Source organism: Bubalus kerabau, chromosome 4, assembly GCF_029407905.1.
Source record: "Bubalus kerabau isolate K-KA32 ecotype Philippines breed swamp buffalo chromosome 4, PCC_UOA_SB_1v2, whole genome shotgun sequence".
In the NCBI taxonomy this organism is placed as follows: domain Eukaryota; kingdom Metazoa; phylum Chordata; class Mammalia; order Artiodactyla; family Bovidae; genus Bubalus; species Bubalus kerabau.
In genome coordinates this window covers 38,639,778-38,645,602 of record NC_073627.1, presented here as the reverse complement: position 1 = coordinate 38,645,602, position 5,825 = coordinate 38,639,778, and positions in this window count along the sequence as shown.

Genomic DNA, 5,825 nt, shown 5'->3' with positions numbered 1-5,825 from the left:
TGCCTGGAAGGGCAGAGAGCTGGAGGATGGTGGGTAAGGTCTGGATGCTGGTGGGGACCTGAGGACCCTGAGAGTGTCTAATTCAGATTGTCCCTGCCGACCCTGCTTTCACCAGTTGGAGCAGCTCAAGAGAGCAAGAATATTTTCGAAGAACAGGTGTTGAGACTGAGAAGACTTCAAAGAAGAAATGGTGATGGATGGAGGGGAAGTGGATGGAGGGGAAAGGATACTTTAGGATGCGGAGGGGCTGGTGCAAGTTAGCTGAGACTAGGACAGCACACCTGGAGTGCTGAAGGGAAGGGGAGAAATTCTCTGTGGTTGGCAAGCGGATGGGGGCAGGGAGTGTGTTAGGGGAACCCGAGAGATTTGGCCTTTATCCTGGAGCTAGGTGCTGAAGAGCCAGGGAAATTTTTCACCGGCAGGTAGAATCAGCGATATGGGGAAGGGGTAGAGAACAGTGGGGTCCTGACCATCCTGACTGTCATCCCCAGGCCTGCCTGTTACCGTGGAAACCAATGGCAGGGGGAGCGTGGAGAGAGATCTGTTTCTATATGTATGAGTTCGACCTCGATCATCTCAAGCTGAGTCTCAGACAAACAGTGGATCCACCCGCTTCCCTGAGAGACCCCAGGTGAGAAAGCCAACTCAGCACTCCCAGAAAGCAAAGGCCTGGTTCCTGACCCCTGGGACTCTCCTGGTCCCCTTCCCTGTTCACCTGAGGGATGACAGGGCTCAGGTGTGCATCTGACCAGCTTCCACCCCTTCCTGACCACGCTCTGAGGAGCAGGGAAATGGGAAGTGACAGCCAATGCCAGGAGTCACTAAGTCTCTGTCACCTCGATTTCCAAGACAGGAGCTGGTGCTGAGCGAACGTGGCACTTCAGAGACACCCCTGTCCCTGCAGGAGCCACCAGAGCCAAGCTGGGGCCTAGCCCCGACCCCTGCCAACCTGCCTCTCCCCCAGCCCCACCTGCCCGCCCCCGGCCGCCCCCCAACTCAACCGCCGATCCTGGACCTTGCTTCCATCTGCAGCCGCAGTCCCGCCCGGTAGACACACATCTGACTCCTCCATACCCAGCCGCAAGTTCAGTTCAGTCGCTCAGTCGTGTCCGACTCTGTGACCCCATGGACTCTGGCACGACAGGCATCCCAGTACATCACCAACTCCAGGAGTTGACTCAAACTCATGCCTGGAAAATCCCATGGATGGAGGAGCCTGGTAGGCTACAGTCCCTGGGGTCTCGAAGGGTCGGACACGACTGAGCGACTTCACTTTCACTTTTCACTTTCATGCATTGGAGAAGGAAATGGCAACCCACTCCAGTGTTCTTGCCTGGAGAATCCCGGGGACAGAGGAGGCTGGTGGCCTGCCGTCTATGGGGTCACACGAATGAAGTGACTTAGCAGCAGCAGCATGTCTGGGATGCCATCAAACCATCTCATCCTCTGTCCTCCCCTTCTCCTCCCACCTTCAATCTTTCCGAGCATCTGGGTCTTTTCCAATGAGTCAGTTCTTCCCATCAGCTGCAAGCTGTGGGTGTAACTTTACCCCTCACTAGGACCGCCTCCTCAAAAGAAAGGACTCTCCTCTGTGCCTTTGAAAGACAGCCTCTGTGGGAGTTCCCTGGGAGCCTAGTGGTTAGAAGTCTGGGCTTTTGCTGCCTTGGCCTGGGCTTCTCCGTTCCCTGGTCAGGAAACTGAGATCTTGCAAATCCACCTGGCATGGGCAAAAATAAAATAAAGATAACCTTTGAAAAGTTCGCTTATGATACCATCCCACAATTCTGGGGATGGTAATAATAATTATTACCTGTTATTATAATTAGGTAAAATAATAATTTTTATCTAATTTTTGCCTAAAAATAATAATTATTCCCAGGAATGATTAATTACTCTATCTGTGTTCAATGCCTTGATCTTTTTTTATTTTTACCAACAGATTGAGGGGTTTCTGGCTACCAGGTCTTTCCCCAGACAACTCGGCTTTTTGAAACAATCTCTACAGTGCCCTGTTTGTTACACAACGGACTTTGGAAGGAATCTTTTTCGAGGGAAATACTGGAGAAAAATAATTACATCTTACATGCAGGCATTTACAGTCTCTAAAACGCAAATGTGGTCAAGCCACTCTCGTCCTTAGGATCCTTCTAGGCTCTACAAGATTCAGGCAGGAACCCCTTCACCAACCCCAGTACTGACCCAGCCAAAAGCGCCACCCACATTTTGCCAGCTTTTGCTCCAAACATGACACTCGGTCCCTGAATCAAGTTTTCTGACTCCCCCAGGTGTGGCTGTTGCTCAGTCACTAAGTTGTCCCTGACTCTTTGCGACCCCATGAACTACGGCACGCCAGGCTTCGCTACCCTTTACCATCTCCCGGAGTTTGCTCAAACTCATGTCCATTGAGTCAGTGATGCCATACCCCATCGCATCCCCCATTGTCCCCTTCTCCTCCTGTCCTCAGTCTTTCCCAGCATCAGGGCCTTTTCCACTGAGTCAGCTCTTCACACCAGGTGGCCAAACTATTGGAGCTTCAGCTTCAACATCAGTCCTTCCAATGAATACTCAGGGTTGATTACACACGCATGTGTGTGCAAACATAGATATATGCGCGTGCAAGCAGTGCACACGTGCACGCATGAACACGAAAGTGCACTGCAACACACGCATGTGAGAGCACATGCCCACACACAGCTGGACGTGCACACACACACACACACGTAGGTGCTTTTGTGTGTGTATTTGCTTTTACCTTAATACTGATGAAGTGAAGTGAAAGTGTTAGTCAGTCGTTTCTGACTTTTTGTGACCCCAACAGGCTCCTCTGACCATGGAATTCTCCAGGCAAGACTACTGGAGATCATTTCCTTCTCCAGGGGATCTTCCCCACCCAGGAATCAAACCTGGGTTTCCACAAAACCTGGGTTTTGTGTGCAGGCAGATTCTTCACCTCTGAGCCCAAGGAAGCCACTTGGTTCTTTCCACGGTGTCTTTGGGCCTTTGGTACTGGACCCTCCCTCCTCACTGTCAGTTCCTGGCCCTGGGGCAGTAGAGTGCAGCACCCAGTGAGACACGGTTGAACACACTAGATGGTCCAGAGGTACAGCCTGGGACCTTCTGCGGGTGAATGGGTCCCCCCCCCTTCCTGAGGCTTTGTCCCCTGCAAGGATGTTGGGAGGGGCCCATGTGGACCAGGTAGGCTTGAGGGGGGCGGGGAGCTAGGAGACCCGTCCAGAATTCCCACTGCAGCCAGCATGGTCGACGCAGCCACCCAACCTAGCTTATTTACGATGCTTTTAGCTCCAAGCAGGCCCATTTCCGAAGTCCTCTCCGAGGTATAAATTATCTTAAAGGGCTGATTTGTATCACTGTGGTTGGACAATGCTTAACCAGAAAGCACTCCGGCCTTTCAGCAGTTTCAATCCAGGGAGAGCTATGGATTTTTTTTTCACCCTAATTGAGCACTTCAGAAAGGGAGGGTGTTGAAAAACCTTCAATAGGTTGCATTTTTAGGGAAAGCAATTTTGACTTATTAGGCGCTGTTGGCTTCAGAAATATGCTCACTAATGACTTCTATTTAAATATTTCCCTCCAGCTGAGACTTAAAAAAAGCACTGTGTTAATGGATTTGACATCCCCTAAATAAGTATTTTCCCACCTCGGCCTCTGAACTTCCTTGGCCACATCTTCTCCAACAGTCAAGAGATCCCAAGCAAGCTGTATTCAGAAAAACCCCTATCAGAATTACCTATAGAAAGGATAATTTTCCTTTTTCAACTGTAGGGCCAACAGTGATCTTCTAGGTGTAAGCCCAAACTTAGAATGGAATCACTGGTTTCTCAGTCTTTCACTGGTGACCCAACCCATATAGAATTAGAATTAAACCCAAAGCCTCTGATCTTGTACAAAAGGCCCATCCTACCCTCATCTGATACCACAATACCCACCTGGCTCTCTTTGAACCCCAGGCAGAAAATTCTAGGTGAGTGCATGGCCTGGGCTGGCATGCAGAACCTGACATTCAGAAGGGCTGTGTCTGTTTTAAGGCTCTGCTGTGGCCGTCTTGAAATTCCATTTTTTTAAAGAAAGATTTATATATGTATATAATTTTATTTCTTTTTGGCTGTGCCAGGTCTTCATTGCCGCCCACGTGGTGCAGCAAGTGGGGGGCTACTCTCTAGTTGGTGTGTGGGCTTCTCACTGCGGTGTTTTCTCTTGTTTCAGAGCCCGGGCTCTAGAGCACAGGCTCAGTAGTTGTAGGGCACGAGCTTAGTTGCCATGAGAAATTGGGGTCCTCCCAGACCAGGAACCGAATCCATGTCCCCTGCATCGGCAAGCAGACTCTCACCCACTGGACCTCCAGGGAAGTCCTGTCTTGAAATTCTTCATAATTTTTGATCAAGGAGTGCCCTATTCTCATTTTGTACTGGGCTCTGCAAATTGTGTATAGGATCATGCCCAGATTCATCACCCTCTCCCACTCCTCTCTACATTTCCTTGTATAAGCAGTTTCCTCTACCTGAGGCATCAGCCTTCAGCCCAGCCCTGCCTGCTCCTTGTCCATGAAATTAACCCTGAGGAAGTGCCTTGGATAGCGGAGACAGCACAGCCTAGTAGCTGAATGAAGCCAGAGACCAGAATGCCAATCTCAGCTCCACCACTTCTGGGTTACATGATCTTTGGCAAGCAACTTAGCTTCTCTGAGTCTGAGTTTTCCCTTCTGAAAGAATGGAATTACCATTGTCCCAACTTCCTAGGTTGCTATGAGAACTAATTTTGAGCTAATCATGGAGCATTTAGAAGAGTGTCTGCCACAGTATTCACCACTGTTACCAGTCCCTTTATGAGTGTGATTAAATTTTGATCCTCTCATGAAGCCCTCCTTGGCTGGCCTGACTGCTTCACCTAGAGTGAGACATCCCCTGTCCCAGCTCCTGTAGCTTCCTCTCTTCTGTAGGACCAGCAGGCCACTAGATCGCCATTTGTCAGTATGGTTACAAACACTTTTGTTTGCAAGCATCAGGAACTCACTCAAACTAACTTAGGCAAAAAGACGGGCTAGTTGTAAGTATATGAGGGACAAGAATACAGCTGAGCCTCAGGAAGACCTGGAATATAAACTTGAAAACGCAAGTACCCACTTTTCCCATTTAACTTTTGCTTTTATCTCAGGAATGGCCTCTTTCTCTCTCTCTGTCCCTCTCTGTCTCTCCATCTCTCTACAAACCGGCATCTTCCTTAATTTAGCCACAAGGTATAAAAGTATTACCTGACAGCATCTAAATTGTCTGTATGGTTCTAGCCACCTGAAAGCTGGACCATTACTGGTTCAGTTTAGCAGTTCTGCGGACAGAGCACCAAATGGCCTCTCCAGGGTCAAGCTCATCAATGGAGCCCAAACTACAAGATGATTTTACACTCCGGGGTGGCTTAATCTCTCCACACCTGTCTACCACACATGTCTATCTTTCCCTAAAGGGCCACAGAGGATCCCTAAAGGCCACATGCTTCTCAGCTTTGCCTCCTCCATTCTAGCGCCTGGAGCCTAAATTGTTGAATAAAGGAAGGTGTGAAGAGATCAGAGGATGATGTAGTTGGATGGCATTACCAATTCAATGGACATAAATTTGGGCAAGCTCTGAGAGATGGTGAGGGGCAGGGAAGCTTGGAGTGCTGCAGTCCAAGGGGTGGAGAAGAGTCAAACAGGACTTGGGGACTGAACAACAACAAGAAAGGAGGTTGTAAATGGTAGTGGAGAGGCTTGCATTTTCAACCCAAACACTGATAGGGAGCATGGACCTATGGGGCTCCACAAAGCCTTCCTG